The sequence below is a fragment of the Trichechus manatus genome, unplaced genomic scaffold (assembly GCF_000243295.1).
Source record: "Trichechus manatus latirostris isolate Lorelei unplaced genomic scaffold, TriManLat1.0 scaffold00001, whole genome shotgun sequence".
NCBI lineage: Eukaryota > Metazoa > Chordata > Mammalia > Sirenia > Trichechidae > Trichechus > Trichechus manatus.
In genome coordinates this window covers 33,734,746-33,755,022 of record NW_004443937.1, presented here as the reverse complement: position 1 = coordinate 33,755,022, position 20,277 = coordinate 33,734,746, and the positions used below count along the sequence as shown (strand labels likewise).

Sequence of the window (20,277 nt, the reverse complement as noted above, 5' to 3'; positions counted from 1 at the left end):
CTCTCTCTCCCTCTCTCTCTCACTCTCTCTCTCTCTGCTCCTTCAACAAAACATTTAAACCCTCCTGAACTGTTGCGCTTACAGCAGTCAACAACAAAGCGCTGCCGAAGCCCCCCTAAGGCTCTCCAGGTAACGCTAATCAGTTTAAATGCACTACGGTCACAGGTAGATTAATTTTTCACAATGCTTACCTGTTTTTATCAACAGAGTATTACAATTACAGATAAAGATCACTCACTCTAGAGCTCACTGCCTTAGGAGTAATCTCGGCCAGGAACTAAATGGTCCCAGGGATTTTTTATAAACCGCATCTGAATCCAAAGTTGCATTTCTTGCCTTTTATCTCTTCCTTTGTTTCAATTGTTTAAGAAAAGACTGGATTCTTTTCATTTGGCAGAGAACAGAGCAAAGGGACTTGCTTTTCCAATGCTGGGCAAAACACTTGCTTCCCCTGGTTTGAAGCCAGTTCCCATGAAGGACCATCGTCTCCTGTCATGGTCTGGTATTTTGGAACAAGGTATATTGGTGCAGGTGGACCTGCTTGTCTTCTTTGTGAAATCCAACTTTTGATTTCTCTTATACACTGGAAGGGTTATTTCTACGATGCTTCATCTTCTTTCCTGCTGTTAATAGTCCCTCACGTTGCTTCTACCTTTTACTGTTTTCCCTCTCAATACCTCTCTTCAATCAACAAACACTGATTAAGCATCTTCTGGACTGAGGGGTACAGTGCAGGATGTGACTGATACAGTCCACGTGCCCCCAAGGCTTAGATTCTCAGGGTAGACAGGTATGATGCAAGCAGTGACAATTGGCAGTGGCTAAAATGACTCGTACAGGATGATTTGGGAGTATGAAAGAGGGGGCTCAGCCAAATCCTGGGGATGAGGTGGATCTCCCAGTAGTGACCTCTCATCTGCAGCCTGCGATGGGAAACGAAGAAGGGTAAGCATTAACAGGCAAAGTCAGGTGAAGGAAAAGGATATCTGAGGCGAAGACTGAAGAAATGAGAAGGGTTCAGTCCAAGTATTATCGATGGGGTACTGCTTTTTATTTTTTTAGCATCTCCCACTTACACATGGCACCTTAGAATCAAGGAAATGCGATAATGAGGCAGGGTACACATGATCCTGCTGCTGGGAAAGAGCTGGGTGAGTGGGTGTGATGAAGGAGCTCTGTGAGGAGCAATGTATCAGAGCCCTCCTTCATTCCAAGGAGGACCTCGTGCTCATTGGGGGATTACCGGCACCCAGCTTTGCCGCATGCCCATTGACTGCCCAGCATGAGGAGCTTCCCTTCATGCTGCAAACCTGCCTGGCACCTGTCTGACTCCCCACATCCTCACAGGGCCCAAGGACACCAGTATCTTGAGGAAAGGGGCCAGCAGCTACAGACACCTCATGGGGTAGTGACAGGGAAGCATTTCACATCTGCACTTGGTCGAGAGAGGGAGGTGACTGAACTAGACAAATTATAAAAATATAAACACTGTCTAATTTAACCAAGAACTGTGACATAGATATTCAGATCTGTTCAGGGGGCGGGGTATACTGGGTTGGATAATGTCTTCTAAAAATTCATGTCTACCTGGTACCCGTGACTGTGACCTTTTTTAGAAATATGGTCTCTGCAGATATGATTAGTAAAGATGAAGTCATAGTGGATTAGGGTGGCCCCTACATCCAATATGACTGATGTCCTTATACAAAGAGGAGAAGCGACACAGACACACAGGGAGAAAGCCATGTGACGACAGGGCAGAGACTGGAGTAATGCACCTACAAGTCAAGGAACGGCAAGGATTGCCAGCGACTACCAGAAGCTAGGAGGAGGCAAGGAAGGATTCTCCCCAAAACCTGCAGACAGAGCATGGCCCCGCTGACAACTCGACTTTGCATTTCTAACCTCCAGAACTGTGGGAGAATACATTTCTGTTGTTTTAAATCACCCAGCTTGGGGTACTTGGTTACAGCAGCCCTAGTAAACTAATACAGGGGGCTAGGGAAAGGGTAAGAAGGACTGGGGTAAAAACCTAAAGCACTGTGTATTAAAGGAAGAAAATAAATAATGTCTAAAATTATTGCTGACAGTGAAGAGGACTTGAAGCACTTACTGATGAAGATCAAAGACCACAGTCTTCAGTATAGATTACACCTCAACATAAAGAAACAAAAATCCTCACAATTGGACCAATAAGCAACATAAAGGGAGAAAAGACTGAAGTTGTCAAAGATTTCATTTTACGTGGATCCACAATCAACACCCGTGGAAGCAGTAGTCAAGAAAGCAAATGATGTATTGCATTGGACAAATATGCTGCAAATGACCTCTTTGAAGTGTTAAAAAGCAAAGATGTCACTCTGATGACTAAGGTGTGCCATGGTGTTTTCAATAGCCTCATATGCATGCAAAAGCTGGACAGTGAATAAGGAAGACCAAAGAAGAATTGATGCATTTGAATTATGGTGTTGGCGAAGGATACCGAACATACCGTGGACTGCCAGAAGAACTAACAAATCTGTCTGGGAAGAAGTACAGCCAGAATGCTCCTTAGAAGCGAGGATAGTGAGACTTCATCTTGCTTACTTTGGACATGTCATCAGGAGTGACCAGTCCCTGGAGAAGAACATCATGCTTGGTAAAGTAGAGGGTTGGCAAAAAAGAAGATCCAAAACGAGATGGATTGACACAGTGGCTGCAACAATGGGCTCAAACATAACGACTTTGCTAATAAGAAGTGGAGATGGTAAAAGAGTTGGAAACTGTTGCCTCTTGGAAGTGAGGCTAGGGGTCAGGAGTGGTAGAAGTGGTGGGTCAGGAAACTGCTTGTTTTCTTTGTAAACTTTTTTAGTATTATTTAATTTGTAATTATTTTGCTGTAAAAACAGATTAGTTAGAAATAGAGAGTGAGGAGTTAAGAGGAGCGAACAATCAGCAGATTGAAGCTCCAGTGCCAAGAATCAGGGCTGTACCCATTTCTCCCTGTAAGGTGCAGCTACTCCAGGAGGTGGATGGGAGAACTCAGGGGAGAAGTCACTTCCTACTCCTTGCGTCAGGGTCTGAATCACTGAGCTCTGCCTGACTCTAGTTAGCACCTCTCTGTCCAGAAGGGTGAGCCTCAGACACACCATGATCTTCAGGAACCCATGCACCATGCATCAGGGGACCACGTGGCAAAAGAGGTGCCGACACACCTGCGCAGGTGCATTCCCGTGGCACTGCCTTATCACAGAAGTCGCTCTACAGATGCTCTGCAACGCCACGGCTAAGGAACAAAGACCTGGCGGGCTCTTCCTGACTTGGAAAACCCTATGTGAAGTTCACACAGGACTCAAGCTATGTTTTTGCAAGAAGAAAATTGATCCCACAAATACCACCTGTGATCTTTTCTGGGTGGAATGAGTTTCAAATAAATCAAGCAGTTTTGCTGAAAGACAGCTGTCTTTGCCATTCCCCCAGAGTGAAGCTGATCCCATGGTGAGCAGTTTCCATTTTTACCACAGCCCAGACAGGTGCAAGCTGAGCCACAGACGGGTGTGGCTGGGAGGCCAGTGCATGTCCTTGGTGCCTCCACCCCAGGGCCCAAGGGACACTCGCCCCTGCCCTTGGCTCAGTGTCCCTTCCTCTAGAGGTCAAAGGCATTCATTTGCGACTTCATAGTTAGAATTCTACCAAAGAGCCCATTAGCAGAGAGAAACTATTACCTTAATAAAACTTAATCTTTTGACATCCCACAAACCGTTAAATATTATGGGTTATCTTCCCTTGTCACAAAGGACAATGAAAACAACATGGGATGTCCTGTGGGGAGAAATGACACATACTGATAAACGCAAATGTCATCAAGACTTTCTTCCCTGCTCACCCACGTAATCGCAACATTACAAAAACGATGAACAATGAATGGAGGGGGAAAATGGCAGACAAAACGGGGGACTGAAAACTCCGTGCCTATGCCAAGAAGTAGTTTGAAAATCAGGTCCATCAGGATCCATATGTTTTCTGCATGTGTAAGAATACTCTTACACAGGGGGCTTACTTCATAACTGAGATTCTTTTTCATTTAATTCAGTCATATTAGATTATGGGGCTGATTATGATCATATCCACAAATCAGTATTTTAACAGAGTTTCCATGGAAACACTATATGCTCCTGTTTTTTAACTTTTTGGACAAGGCTTTGCCTGTTTAACAACTTGAACAAGTTTGATGAGGACAACATGTTTTGTTTAAGTTACATTAACTGGGGCCAATATTTCCTAATTGCATTACCAGGAGAAACATTCACGGCATTACTCGTACCACAGAAAACCTCCCCTAGCCTGGCGTTCAATTTGCTTTAATCACTGGAAGACAGGAAACTACCAGGATCGCCTCGTCTTATCCAGTTTTAAATGTGTTAACTGGTTTTAAATCTATGAAATAATCTCCCTTATTAAATGACAAAGTTAGTGTTGTTAAGAGGATCGGCATTTATGGCTACATCCATTTATTTCTCAAAATGCAAACATACAGATATCTTTGGCTCCCTGCTGGAGAGAGGAACTCATTGTGCATAAACCCATTACTTTTTTGCATAAGGGTTTCAGATGAATTCCACAAACAAAACAAAGCAAAACAAGCTGGACAAAAACTCATTAATATCAATCACAAAATAAATGCAAAAAGCAAAGTCCAGGGAACAAGAGGACTGTTCATAAAACAGCCTTTTTTTTTTTTTTCTTGTCTTTTTAGCATTCACACTCATAGACGTTCATTCCGAACGGTCAACAATTGGGGAGTAGCCTGTAGCAATGGTTCGGAAAATGCTGCACTTTATAAAAACTTCGGGGGAGGGGATTTACAGACTGAAGTTGGAGCGTGCCCTGATGGCATATAAAGCACGTGGCCCAAAGCTCTGAGATGCCTGAGTCTGAGATGCTGGTGGAGCTTAATAAAATATCGGTGAGGAATAGTTTAATTTTACAGCATTAGGTACTGAGGCAGTAATCTGAGTGGGGTGAGCTGCATTTTAATACATCAAAGTATACTATACTACAGAGACGTCGAATATATTTTTAAAAGACATTCGTTCCCTATTCAGAATTACTTGACTCGAAACCCTTCCTTCCCGAAGGAGGGTAGATAGAAAACAGTCACAGTTTCCCAAGAGCTACCTGTCTTACTTTTCAAAGTATTCACGTTATCTCAAAAGCGAGCTAACCTGCTTCTAGATAAATGACTTTGATTTGGGGGGTGGGGTTATGAATGGGGACTGGAAAGCAACATGGTGAGTGTGGGGTTCTTCCCTGACAACATAAATTCAGCGCTGCTGAGTGAGCTATAAGGTAAGCCTCATCCTCTCTTCCGCCCCCCTCCCCTCTTGAGATGCTTCTCTGCTCAGAGGAGCTTGGGTGGTGCAAACTATTACTGTGCTTGGCTGCTAAGACAAAGGCTGGGGATTTAAGTCCACCCAGAGACGCTTTGGAAGAAAGGCCTGGTGATCTACTTCCCCAAAATTGGCCACTGAAAAGCCAGCGGAACACAGTTCAACTCTGAGGCACACGGAGCGGCCATGAGTCGGAATCAACTTGGCGGTAACCAGCACTGGTTATCTGCTCAGAAGGCAGGGCCCCCCGAGACGATCTGAGTCCTAGGCATCCTTTCTGCACCTGACCCAGAACTCCTCAGTGTGAAGGCGTGGCCGTTCTACTTCTTCTGGGCCATGCTCTGTGTCTTAGTCATCTAGTGCTGCTCTAACAGAAATACCACAGGTGGATGGATTTACCAAAGAGAAGTTTATTCTCTCAGTCTGCTAGGCTACAAGTCGAAATTCAGGGCGTCAGCTCCAGAGAAACACTTTCTCCATTGGCTCTGAAGGAAGGTCCCTGTCATCAATCTTCCCTTGGTCTGGGAGCATCTCAGCACACGAACCTCAGGTCCAAAGGACATGCTCTGCTCCTGTCACTGCTTTCTTGGTGGTATGAGGTTCCCATGTGTCTCTGCTCGCTTCTCTCTTTTATAATCTCAGAAGAAATTGCATTAAGACACTATCTAATCTTGTCAACCTCATCACAGTGACAGAATTTACAACACATAAGGAGATCACATATAATCTCATCACAGTGATAGAGTTTACAACACATCAGGAAATCACATCAGATTACACGATCATACAACACTGGGTATCATGACCCAGACAAGTTGACAGATATTTTTGGGGGACACAATTCAATCCATGACACTCTGTCTTAAGAGGCTGGACACTGCAAAGCAAGAGCGGCCAAGTGGCTTTGTTCCCGTGGTTGTCCAAACAATCGCCAGTGTAGGGGGGCAGGAACAGGCCCACGCCATACCGTGCTTCTCCAGCTACTGATCTACAGATCCAAGGTAGTTCTCTCCTTCCTGCCCAGGGACCAAGAGAGGGTGGGCCTGTGGGGGCAGCTTCTAAACAGGGAGAAAGCATGGCAAATGTGTCTGAGATCTGACCGATAGCACCGTTCTGGGGATGGACGAGATTAGTGCTAACTCTCTGCACAAAACGCCCTGCTTTCCTCACCTCTGGGCCCTAGACGCTTCCCCCAATCCGTGGCCACAGCAGACAGACGGCAGGCTCTCTTCTCCGTGTGACCCTGGGCAGTGGACACCTACAAGGGTGGATGTCTTACTGGGTAGGGTGGACGTTCTAGTGGGTAGGGGTGGGAAGATTATTTCCACCAAGTCTGCTTTCTTCTGGGCTGAAGATTCTTTTAGGGCCACTCCTGGTGTAAACGGAAGTGGCTGGGAAGAGTAAGATAACTGAACACAGCAGTTAAAAGGCTTTGAACATGGCAGATGTGGGTTCAAGTTCCAGCTTACCACTCACAAGCTGTGATAACTTGGACAAGTGACTGAACCTCCCCAAGTCTCAATTTTTTTCTTCAGTAAGATATAGAAAATAGTAATGCTTCCCTTGGAATTGTCGACAAATTACATGCTCGACTCCAGATAAAACACCCAGTGTCTCAGTGTCCGAGACCTTCTGAGTGTTCTGACTTTCAGATGTTGCCATTCAGCCCTGCCTGAGAATTTAGGGACTTACTGTGCCAGTCAGAGCAAACTGTATTTCTAGACAGAGGAGAAACTAAACAAAGAATTGTTGTTGTTGTCGTTAGCTGTCGTCATGTTGGCCCCCAACTACTGACAACCTCCGGCACAATGGGATCAGATCGCTGTGATTCATAGGGTCCACTGGATGATTTCTGGAAGTAGAACTCCAGGCCTTTCTTCCCTTAGTCTGGAAGTTCTGTTGAAACCTGTTCAACATCAGATGGGTTGTGGCTGCGCTTGAGGTACGCTAGCCACAAGAACTGAACCCGGGTCTTCCACATGGAAGGTAGGAATTCTACCACTGTACCACCCTTAATCCCAAACAGAATAAGCTGCTAGTTAACAGTGACCCATCAGCCCAAACATGGCAGAAATGTAGAGAATAAAATGGGAAACTGGTTTCACAGTTTCCTCTTAGACCCAGACCTTATCTACTGGTTGACATTTGTTACCTTTTCAGATTGACTTCCTCTGAACCTGGGACTTCATTTTCTTAAGCACACTGATGTGCTCTCCTGGAAGAGCACAGACGAGGTGCTGGGCTCTTGTTGGCCTGCCACCCACAGCTGACCTGTGGTAATCAGAGGGAGCACTAACTGGCCATAGTCTGCACGCCCAAATTCAAGGAGACAGAAACACCTGTGCCATCCCCTGACTTTTCTGGAATCGTCTTTCTAGCGCAAACCATCAGCTTCCTGTGCAAATCCATACACAATTCAACTCCCTTATCAACAAGCCCTAAAATTTTCTCTCTTACTTAAGGCCATTTTTAAAAACAATTAACTTTTTATCAGTGTAGAAGAATTACCATGTTTATGAGGACAAAGCAAAAACATATAGTTTATATCAAGATGTAGAAGTTGGAAAGTACATGAGCTCAGTGAGTAGCTTCCTAGGACACGATTCCAATTCTACCTCTGCCAGATGGCACTTGGCTTTGTGTTATCAACTTTAGGGGCATCCAGGTGTCATGGATTGAATTATGTCCCTCCAAATATGTGTGTATCAATTTGGCTGGGCCATGATTCCCAGTATTGTGTGGTTGTCTTCCATTTGGTGATTGTAATTTTATGTTACCGAGGATTAGGGTGGGATTGTAACACCCTTACTAAGGTCACATCCCTGATCCAATATATAGGGAGTTTCCCTGGGGTGTGGCCTGCACCACCTTTTATCTTAAAGAGATAAAAGGAAAGGGAAACAAGCAGAGAATGGGGGACCTTATAACACCAAGAAAGCAGTGCCCAGAGCAGACTGTGTCCTTTTGACTCAGGCTTCCCTGCATGAAGAAGCTCCCAGTCCAAGGGAAGACTGATGAGAAGGTCAACAGAGAGAGAAAGTCTTGCCCTGGAGTTGACACCCTGAATTTGGACTTGTAGCCTACTAGACTATGAGACAATAAATTTCATTTTGCTAAAGCCATCCACTTGTGGTTTTTCTGTTACAGCAGCACTAGATGACTAAGACACCAGGTTAGTCAAATTTGCCAGTGGCGAGCATCTACCTCAGGTACCGCAAGCATTACTTTAGTATTCTACCACTGGTGGTCTGACAGTGTTTGCCTTGAGCCCTGGACTGGCAAGGACTCTGAGGCCATGGCCAGGCTCCATGGGGCTGCTTAGCACTGCCTATCATGGCCCACAGAGGAGGTCCAAACCACTTACTTACACCCCTGGTCTGCTGAGCATCACATCCACACTGATATGTACACACTCACAGGAGGGTAAAGTCTGTATTACAAAGGCGGCCTTGGAGCCCCAGCACTACTGGTGTTCCCGCGGTTACACTGAACTCAAAGCACCTGGGTAGTGAGAATGGCAACTTCTACCTTCTACTGGAACATATGAAACAGACTGGCCCACAACTGCAATGCTACAGAAAAGCTCAGACTTTTATCATTGTGTATTGAGATTTCATGATGCTTGCAAAATCACAATCCTTGCTCCTCCTCCAAGAAGCAGACAGAGGACAGCAAGATGCCTCTCTCTAGTGGCGCTGGTGGAGCTGCCAAGCGACACCACATGAGAAATAACAGCAGTTCCCCAGAGTCCATTACAGAACGCACTGCCAAGCTCTAGAAGAGATTTTCAAAATGACTAATAAAGTTACAGTGGAACAAGGGGCTCAGCAACCAGCTTCTTGTCTTCTTCAGCATCTGCTCAAGCCTGCTCTCCTCCTTCCCCTCTCGGATGCACGACACCGGAGGACAGTAGTGCACAGGGCAACGCATCATCTCTGTGGCCTCCAAGCCTTACACACACCATTTGTTTACTTGGAATGGCCCTTGTTCCTTCCCCTCCCAGCAGTAAACTCTCGCTCATCCTTCAGATTTCAGCCTGGTTATACCCTCCAGCGTCCCAAGTCAAACTCCCTGATTGTATTCTCCTATAGCACCATGTACCTCTTCTTTCTAGCACTTTTTGCAGCTATGGTTTTCTATTTATTTGTGTGACTATATAATGAATGTCTGTCTCCTCGCTAGACTGTAGGTCTATTTATTTTGCTGTCTTTCTTTTTGTGGTAAATATATATAAAATGCACTGTCTGCCATTTCTATATTCTTCACATGTACAATTCAGTGACATTATGTTCATCATGCTGTTCAACCATCACCATTATCTGTTTCCAAGTTTTTCCATCACTGTGCCTTGTTTTGATGCCCCAAGCATGGAGATTAGTAGGCAAGAAGCACTCAATAGATGTTTCTTTAATGAAGAAATAATACACAGTGAAATCTACAACAGACTGTTGCAGACAGCGCTCCATCTGTGGCACAGAGGGGTGAAGAGAGTGTTTCTCCTACATATTATTTTTATGTAAAGGTGTTTTCACCTTCAGGAGATATTTGAATTACCAGTAAGCAGAGAAAGGCCAGTTCCTAGGCAGAAAACACCTACACCGCGAATTCTCAGACTTGTCTCAGGAGCTCTAACCATCTCAGCGCTCCATCACACGCAGCAGCAGCTCACAAGCTGCATTTCCAACCCCCTTCTGCGTAGGAGCAGGGCGGTGGATACAAACTTATAAACATCAGCTGTAGCAGTAGAGATCAGTACACCGAGTTTATTTTCTCCTTGGCCCTCATTAGAATCACAAATGAAATGTTGACAACACATGAAGGGGTCTGCTTGTTGAACGAAAACGTTTCCACTCCTAGCAACCTGGAAACTCTGAGAGTCTTGCTTCACTGTGAAAGCTAAACATGCCCGGGAGATGACCACATGCTTTCTCCAACGATGCAGGGACCAGAAAAGGACCTCCTACTGAACAAGGCCTGCCTGCAGGAGAAATCAGCAGGGATCCCTAAAAACATAATTGCATGAGCACATAGTAGGTGGCCCGAAGTGGGACTCTTGAATCAAACGAAATAACATACCAGAAGTGGAGGCTGCTTATGTAAACCTGGTTGGAGGCTGGGTCAAAGTAAATGCAGGACCGTTCTTTATTTTGCTAACAAAGGTCTCACGCAAAAGGTTGTGGTCACATGACGCCAACAACCAACCTTTCTTTGTGGAGCTGACTACTTTGATGACAAGTAGAGATATGTAGAACACAAATTCACTTAGACTGCTTGTGGTTCTAGGCAAATGCTCACATGCACACACAAGCACACACGTACACATGCTTTATAATATGAAAGGATGGTGAACGCCATCACACAAGCAAAATGCTCCTTTGCATGTAACTCACTTGTGTTTGTTCCAAGTAACTTAGTGTGAGTAGATACAGCCTAAGTGCCTAGTTGCTACACATACAAACAAAATAATAGAGAAAACAGCACCTAATGTACTACATACAAAGGCATTTCCTTTTCGCTAAGACTATTACATTAAAAAAATACTGAACTTTTTTCCAAAAACCTGTGAAAGGGTTCTATTGCACAGATGAGGACACTGAAGATCAGAGAGCCGAATTAACTTATCCAGGGTCACACAGCTAGGAAGTATTGGAGGCAGCATTCAAACCTAGATGGTCTCTTTCCAGATTCCATGCTTTTAACAGGGACACCGTGCTACAATGAAATGCCGCGACAGATAAGCTCTGGAATAACAAAAAGGATTCGTAAAGCTTGGGATGTGTAACTGGTAGGTTACAACCTAAGTCCTGTTTGAAACAACTGCATTTTTCACGACATTTTCAAACTACATGTATCAGAGAGCTGACACAGAACAAACCTTAAAGAGAAAAAAGCAAAACACAGACTCATTGTTATATCACAATATAGGTACACTAAGCTAAAACTTAAAAATATGAAACACACCTTGTAATCTAGTACCGAAACCGGACTGTCACGTTATCATAAAAGTACAAAAGCAAATAAAAATTCACCACGATGAACTGCACAAAACACTCCATTTATGTGTAACATGAGTAAACAATCAAATATGAAGATGAAATTGATTTCAATTTATATTCCTGGGGCAGGGACGAAAGAAGCCAATCAAAAGAGCTAAGTGAAACAACGTGTCAGTGCCAGGCCTTGGCCAGACTTCCTAGGCTGCCATGTTTCTTGATCCTTCTGTTTCTTTCATTAGCTTTAAGTGAACCAGCATCTGTCTAAGTTTACTCCACCAGCTGCATGAGCTCACTAACTACCTTTAATCATACTTACCTAAAACACATCTTTATCTTCACACATGTCCTGTGTGCAGGAAAACCAAATGCTGGGAGGCTGGTGATGCAGGGTGGACAAATTAAAAAAAAAATGTATCCATGTCTACCTCTGCTACCATATAAAGTTCCCCAGCAAGGACTTCTGAGACTCCGGTTCCCTGAGAGGTGGACAGTGTCAGAGAGGACCTACCCTGTTCAAACAAAAACATGAGCAATCTCCACGTGGCTAACAGGTTCAAGGTGATGAGATTATCAGGGATGACTGTGATATAATCAATTGTTGTTGCTGTCGTTAGCTGCCGTTGAGTCACCCCCCAACTGATGGCACTCCAGGGACAACAGAAGGACGCGCTGCCTGGTCCTGCGCCATCCGAATGATAAGTTGGCGGATCGGACCTCTGTGACCCACAGGGTTTTCGTTGGCTGATATTTGGAAGTAGATCTCTAGGGCTTTCTTCCTAGGCCGTCTTAGTTCAGAAGCTCCAGTGAAACCTGACCAGCATCCTAGCAACATGCAAATCTCCACGGAGCGATGGGTGGCGGCTGCATATGAGGTGCACTGCCAGGAATCAAGCCCAGGTCTCCCGCATGGAATGTGAGAATTCTACCACTGAACCCCTATTGCCCCCAAGACAATAAATACTGATTGCTGAATAACGCAAGCTCTTACAAGGCCAAAACCCAGCATGATGAGCCTCTTCTAGTTCCCACAGCACCCAGCCCAGAACCAGGCCCTGTGGAGAAGTGGATGCTGAAAAGCAGTCTCATAGATTTTGGCTACTATCTTACTTAGCTTTAGGGAGATTGGAGACATGAAGCTCATATCTACTTGTCTTAAATTTTATCAGACAACTGAAAGGCCATCTAAAGGGAGTTTAAAGTCTACACATGTTAACATAAAGTAAACTGAACGACCCTAGGTAACCCCTGAACCTGAACTTTTACCTTATCAAAAAGCAAGAGAGAGCAGGGAGGCTCGCAAACACTTTCCACCTTCTCACTAGAGAAGTCATATGGCAGCCTTGCTCCTCCACTGACACAAAAAGAAAACCGTGTTTTCATCTTCTCAGTCAGTTAGAGCTTCCAGATAATTAAATTTGTAGCTTAGTGTTGAAAAGGATGGATTGTATAGAAAGAGACCTGAAGGCTTAACTGAATAAAACTACAGGTTCCCTGAATACTGTACTGAACATGGATAGGCATGATCCATGTGTTTACAATAAATACATTGGCGACCTCAGGCAAGTTACAGCATCATGCCTGAGTGTCATCATCTATAACAAAAGTAATAGTAAGACCCACATCCACCCATTCATTCAACACTTATTTAATGAACACCTGTCTATGTGGGTACCGTGGAAACAATGGAGAAGGAAAACAGGCCTTATCTTTGGTCAGCTGAAGCTAGTGGGTTATTGAAGACTGGTAAGTTATCGTCACAATTAAGTGAAATAATGTAAATAAGATGTCGAGGTAGAGACTGCTAATGCTTTCCAACATCTGTGCGTCCTCTCCTTCCAGGACACACAGCCAGACTACATTTCTCAGCCTCCCCTGCTGTTAGCCATGCTCAGAGGCCTTCATTCTGACCAATGGAACGTGAGCAGAGTCACCAGTACCATTTCCAGGCCTGGCCTATCCTGATCTTCATTTTCTTCCTCCACCAGCCGGCTGATGGATAGGATCCTGAGGACCAACAGGAGGGCACAGCCACAACATGGAAGGAGCCTGCGTCCCTGAATGACTCTGCAGAGCCCAGGCCCCTGGGGACCTCAACTAGACTGTGATCCAAAAGCCAAAAACCAAACCCATTGCCGTCAAGTCGATTCTGACTCATAGTGACCCTGTAGGATACAGTAGAACTGTCCCGTAGGGCTTCCAAGGAGAGGCTGGTAGATTGGAACTGTTGACCTTTTGGTTAGCAGCTGAACACTTAACCACTGCACCATCAGAGCTCCAGACTATGACAACTGCCAGAAATAAGCTGCTATTGTGTTCATGCTTCTGAGATTAGGGGTTTATTTGTTATAGCAGCTAGCATTACCTTAACTAATACAAATCCTCAGCAGTATCGGACTCACTGTAAGCATTAAATAAATGATGGATATAGTTGTCGTTTCAATATATAGTCCTAGCGCCCTTGCTATATGTTTTAAAGAATAAGATATCAAAAGGAAGGCAGGAAGGAAGAGAGGGAGGAAGGAGAAAGGAGGGGAGGAAGTGGGGAGGAAGAGGGGAAGGACAGAGGGAGGAAGGAAAAAGAAAAGACAGAAATAAAACAATACTGAGACCTTTTAAAAAGCTCTGCGTCAATTTTCATACCAAGGTGCTGTTTGGTCATCCATAATTGCTAGGGAAATACTTCCACCATTACCCACATGTCTCCAAACACCAGATCTCCTCATAACTAAATGTAATGTGGATCTGTGGTGCCAAAGGCCTCCTCCTGTGAACCTGGGCTGCAGCTGTCACTGTATCCTGGCTGCCCTCCCCGGGCATCTGCTCACCACAGAGTATGCTCTGGCTGGTGACCCCAGTGACGAGGCATAGGAGCACTGCCAGGATCTTAGCAAGGCAGACATGAAAACGAGGAGAAACGCTCACAGTAGTTATAAGGTCTGGTCACATGTGGAGAGCACTTACCAGAGGAAGGCAGATGTCACCTTCGGGACTAATCCCCCTAGAGTGAGGGGAGACGAACTCTAGGGATGCTGTGTTTACACATACAGCTCAGCTAGTCACTACAGGAGAAACCATCTCAAATCATTTGGTGAACAAAACGCACCTCTATTCGCTACTTAAACATCAGCTCTTCTCCTTTGCGGTGTTTAATTAAAGATGCAATCCATGTTTGTTGTAACAAGATGAATATGCAGAGGTATAAACAGAAGTTAATTTTTCTCTCCTCTTCTTAACCGACCCCAGCTCCCACCCCCCCGTAGTCCCAGTAAACCACAGTACCAGTTTGGGATGTGCCCCTCCTCACTTACTCCATCCTCAAACCAATTTACATTTTTAGGGTTTATTCCTTCACCTTTCAGTTTTTTAAAAACATAAATGGGATTATACAACGTTACAGAGAGTCCTGGTGGCGCTGTGCCTAAGCGTTGGACTGCTAACTGAAAGGTTGTGGTTCGGATTCACCAGCCGCTCTGCAGGAGAAATATGTGACAGTCTGTTTGTTTCTGTAAAGATTACAGCCTTGGAAACCCTATAGGGCAGTCCTACTCTGTCCTATAGGGTTGCTGTGAGTTGGAATCAACTTGACGGCAACTGGTTTTGGTTAAGTGGCAAAAAAAACTAAGGAGATGGTCCTATCTTCTTCCTCGCTCTAACGAGAACCTTCCAGTAAGTGTCTACCTAATTCTTCCCCTCCCCTCCTTGGTCTACCTGAACAAAACCGTCCCAAATATAATGAATGTTTACAGTTTAAAATCTCTACAGCAATGAGTTATATAATATCTATACTCCTATTCAACTTTTTTAAAATTTAACCATTTTTAGGAACATTCTCCCAGATGGGTATATCTGACTCTAACTTATTCTTTTTCAATAGTTGTACAAAATTGTGTGGGAGAAAGAGCTGTTATACATTCCCTGGATTTAAAGACATCACCAATTCTAAAGATTAATAATATATATATATATTTTTGCAGGGGTAGGTGTGAAATGCTAAAGAGACTATTTTAGGAAACTTTCTGACTTAACATAAGCAAAAGGATATGTCAATAGAAGCTAGGAGATTCTTTAAATCTCACCATGGAGATAACACTATTCTCCAGAGGGAGTATCTGAACTAGTTCCCATGTGGGATGCTGGGCTCCTAACTGGTCCTTGGTGCCAGGAGCCCCTCACGGGGACTGTCACCCCTCCAGCAGTGGCCTTTGCCTAAGCAGATATCGAGTTTCGCCTCAGTTACTCTTTTGCTCTCTCATTTCTCCTGGGGCCTCTTGGGTCTGGCTCACCAGAGGAGGTACGTAGGGAGCAGAGCTGTGCTGTGGGCATTACCTTGCAGATCACATGCTCTCCCTTTGTTCTCTTGCCTGAGGTCAGATGGACTAAATCACTCAGCCTCAGCTTGCTTCCAAAGTCCTTCAAGGCTCTGGAGCCTTCCACTCCACGTGCACACTGTCCATCTTTTAGTCACCAGCCTGAGCCAGAAGGAGCAGAACAGAACCAAAGGAGAGCCCCACTGGGCAGCAGGCTGCTGTTCCCAGAAACCCATCAGCTGTGGGGGCCCATCATGTGAGCCCAGGTATTCGTGTTTTAGGTGAAAACAGTCAGCTCAGACTCTTTCTGAAGTCTAAGAACACACAATACTAACAGGAGATGTCACTTTTTATCATTTGCTCTACCAAGCCTGTGCTATCCACTTAACGTGTATCATTTGAATATCCCTGCGACCCTATGGGGAGTCCCGGTGGTGGAAATGGTTAACACGCCCTCTGTTAACTGAAAGGTTAGAGGTTCAAGTCCACCCAGAGGCACCTTGGAAGAAATGCCTGGTCATCTACATTTTTTTTTCTTTTTTTACTGTTTATAAATATTTGGAATTAAAAAAAAAAATCACAACCATGAACATTGTTATGGTTAGAGGCCCTCTTGGTTCTCCATAGCGACTCCCTGGTGACCTACATGTGAAAACTCAGCCATTAAACACCCTATGGAGCACAGCTCTACTCTGACACACGTGGGGCTGCCATGAGTCAGGGGCGGCTCAGTGGCAACTGGTTAACTGGCTGCAATCCTATAAGGTAGTCTTACCTGTACTTTACAGGTGAGGAAGCTGAGGCCTAGAGACAGCATGCGATTTGCCCAAGACCACACAGCCTCTGGAGATGCAGCAGCATGGTAGGTTGTCTCCTCACTTAGATACACAACCTGGTTCTGCTGGAGGTGACCTTGACCACTTGCAGTTTCCCTGTAGGTGTCCTGGCCTCACCCCCTCCCACCAAATTGTGGTGTCAATGCATTCATCTTTTCCAGGCCTCGGAGTCCAAAAGACTTGGACCCTGGTTGGGTCCTGCAAGACACAGCTAAACAGCACACTTAAGACCCAAAGAGATACTCGTTAAATTCTCTGACTGCCCAGAACACCCTAAAATCTCTAAGTACAGGGGCTTTCAAGCCCACTCATACTTTCTGACCAGAATGACATAAAAGGCCCCCAAGGATCACCCTTGCCAACTCCTTCACTTTACAGAGTAGAAGGCAGGAGAGTAGGTACTTCTGGCTGCGCAGATGACAGGTGCAGTGGTGGCAGCATTGGCTGGGGGATAGAAGAGAGCAGGGGTCGCAAACTATGACCCATGGGCCAATCCAGTCCCCCATCTGCCTTTGCAAATAATGTTTTACTGGAGCACAGCCATGCCCACTCATTCACGTATTAGCTTTCGCGCTACCACGGCAGAGTTGAGTAGTTGAGAGAGATCATATGCCTCTCCAAGTCTAAAATATTTACCATCTGGTCCTTTACAGAAAATATTTGCTGATCCTGAGAAAGAGAAGCACACGGGTCGATGTAGTTATTGGCAATTTTCTAGTTCTTAGCGGTGCTTCCAACCAGTTTGTTCTGGTTTGAACCCCTGTTGGCACTTCGCATTTCCACTCCAGATATACTGAATCAGAGTCTATAGGTTAACACGATACCCAGGTGATTGTTATGTATAATAAATTTTGAGGACCACTGCTCTACTAGTGGTTCTCAGAACTGGTTCCTAAGTAGCAGCATTAGCATCTCCTGAGAACTTGTTGGAAATGCAAATTCTTAGCAGGGGTTTGAACCAGAATGAACTGGTTCAAAGCCCTGTTTTTTTTTGTTTTTTTTTTTTTGGGGGGGGGTTAGTTTCACAGGTGTTTGTTATATTATGATGAATTAATGAGTGAACGCCACGCATGGGCCACTGATGGTCAAATATCACAAACGATTATTATTCTAAGCACCTGAGAATAGGGAGGAAGGCAAGAAAGGAGGGAGGGAGGGAGGAAAGTGGCAGGGAGGAAGGAAGAGAGGAAATACTCCGTTCTTAGTACGATTTAAATGGCTCTTCACCACCTATACCTTTGTTCCCCACTGTATCTCTGATGCTCAGAAAATTTTAGAGAGAGGGATAAAAGATGGCAGCCTGGGTAAAACAGACTATCGGGAAAGGGGCAGGATAAGTATACTGGATTCTGTGCGGTGGGGAAAGGCTTGGCCAAATGGGAAGACTATTAAGGATAGTAAAGAACCAGTTTTTCAAGTTCTATTCACAAAGGACTTCGCTGCAACCAAAGTGTCTTCCTGGTCTTTCCTCAGGCCCTCCCTCTTGCTTGGCCAGGCAGGGTTGTCTTCCATATGCTAGCAGCCCTGAGTCCTGGAAGTCATCCTCATTGGTAACTGCGAACGTATATTAAGACCTCTGGGCTGTGACATGCATACTTTATTTAATCCTGGGGACAATCTTGTGAGGTAAGGATGATTATTATCCCCACATTAGGGATGAGGAAACTGAGATCTGAGTGGACAAGTCACTTGCCCAGAGACATACATGGAAGGAAGAAGTTGAAATTCAAATCCAGATCCATCTCGTCACACTAGGGATTCTACTTCATGTTGTCTCAAAAAAAAAAAAAAAAAAACCACAATGAAACCCGTTTTCCCATTTTAGTCACTGTGGGCATGGGGAACATTTTGGCATATCGTAGAAGGATAGCTTCAGACATGGAAACCCCACCTTGGCACACAGCAGGGGATTTACACATTCAAAGACACGGTTCCAGTCGCTCGTGGGAAAGTTCCCAACAGTTTCAATTAGAGAACAGTCACAGTTCCTTGACGCCTGGGCATTTTATACTTGGAAAACGAGGAAAGGACCAGAACTTCAGCATCAGGGCTACGATGAAAGATTGAGAGGTATTTCGACAGTGACACTCACCAAAAGGTCAACGCAACTGGGGGAGGGGGGAGGGGCTGAGGCGCCAGCCAGCCAGCAGCTGAGAAGCATTTGTGGCACCGGGGAGAAGAGCTGTGATGTCCACTAAAGGAAGCCATGACTATGAATTTCAGGCATCAAGACCTTGTCAACACAGCTAATCCCCACAGATGTGGGCTGAATACTCCTTCAATGGCCAAACGAGTGCGCTGTGGAAGCCCTGTCAGCCTCCAGCAAGCCAATTTGTTCTCATATTTCACACTCTGCTGGCTCTGTTGCTAGATCCCCGGATAGAGGATCCATACTGGACATCCCCCAACCTTATGAGGGTTGACACAGCATGGTTAATAAGTCAACAGAATTCAGAGACCACAACCAGATTAAGAAGGCAGTTTCATTTTGGTGTCCTGGACTTCAAGCAGATTAAATAATCAAAAACCCTGAGCCATCAGGGTCATGTTTGAATGCTACAGCTGTTCACGGAGGGTTGACAAACTTTATGTGGCTCGTCGTCTGAATGGGAAAGGCAGGGGCAATCAGGGGAAGGCCCAACACGCTCAGAGGGAAGACGGGCACAATCAAAAGCTCCTCTTATGGAAAACGATCCTGCCAGACGGGCACACTGGAAGCCGCTTAAGTGGTGTCCTGAAGGCAACAACTGTTTTCTGCATTGAGGAAAAGCGCCGGCAGGATTCATAAAAGGTGAATGCGAAGCTGGACTCCGAGGCTGCCATGCGCTCGATTTACTGACCTTCATGTCAACAACGGTGGGCTACGCATTCAGCAAGGGGGCTCGTAAAGACTCCATCATGAAAGGTGAGCTGTGATGACTTCCGTCATCCCTCGGGAAAGTTCTCCATACCAGAGAGGGATGGCATCCCCTCAGAAAGGTATCTGGGGGAAATTCTCAAGTTGTCCTTCCTAAAAGACCAGACAGATGTAAACAATGTCTCCGTGAACGGGAGGGTTTATGTTTTCACCACGGTGGGTACAGAGGGAGGGGGTAGGAACTAATGCATGCAGCCATAAATGCAGGGATGCAGTTGGCATGTCCTGGGCCATTTCATAGAAAACACTGCTTGGAGGTGGACTTCATCTATTATTCCCTTCAGGAGGTGGGACCAAACAGGGGAAAAAAAATGTACAAACTGGCTACAATCTTAGAACGACAAGCCTTTCATGAATAGATTAGTGGATTCTGCGGAAAACATGTTCTCTGGCTTAAGATTTGATTTCCTGTTACTAATTAATGCTTGAGCTGCAACACTAAAGTGCAGGGTGTTGTTTCATTTCTGATAGGAAGACAGTGTGGCTTTGAAAGGAGTCATTTATCTGCAAAATTATAGAAAGGAAAATAAGGATTTTGCTCTCTTGTGTGATGGTCTGTGTCCCTTGAGCTAAATTAAATTGAGCAGAATCTCCTTCAGAAGGCTCTCCCTACCTGTCTCTACTTACCCAAAGCACTGTTAGCATCAGGAGAGATTCCAGGAACAAAGGGGAACAGGCTAAGTGTATTTGACAACCACATTGCGTATTTCCCCAGTTAAGGCCAAAACACAAATAACAACAAAAAAAAAAAAAACAAAACACCTCCATCAAGAGCTTTCTCCACGAGTAGATACAAATTCTGAGTTGTAAATATTATTTTGTGGCCTTGTGAATTCCTCTACCAATTTACAA

The 20,277-nt window shown here is 45.0% G+C and overlaps 1 protein-coding gene across 1 annotated transcript in view; it reads right to left on the bottom strand.

Annotated features, from left to right (window-relative positions):
- The window catches only part of CACNA2D3 (calcium voltage-gated channel auxiliary subunit alpha2delta 3), a 1,058,385-nt gene that overhangs the window by 123,806 nt on the left and 914,302 nt on the right, over positions 1–20,277 (bottom strand). The window lies entirely within an intron of this gene.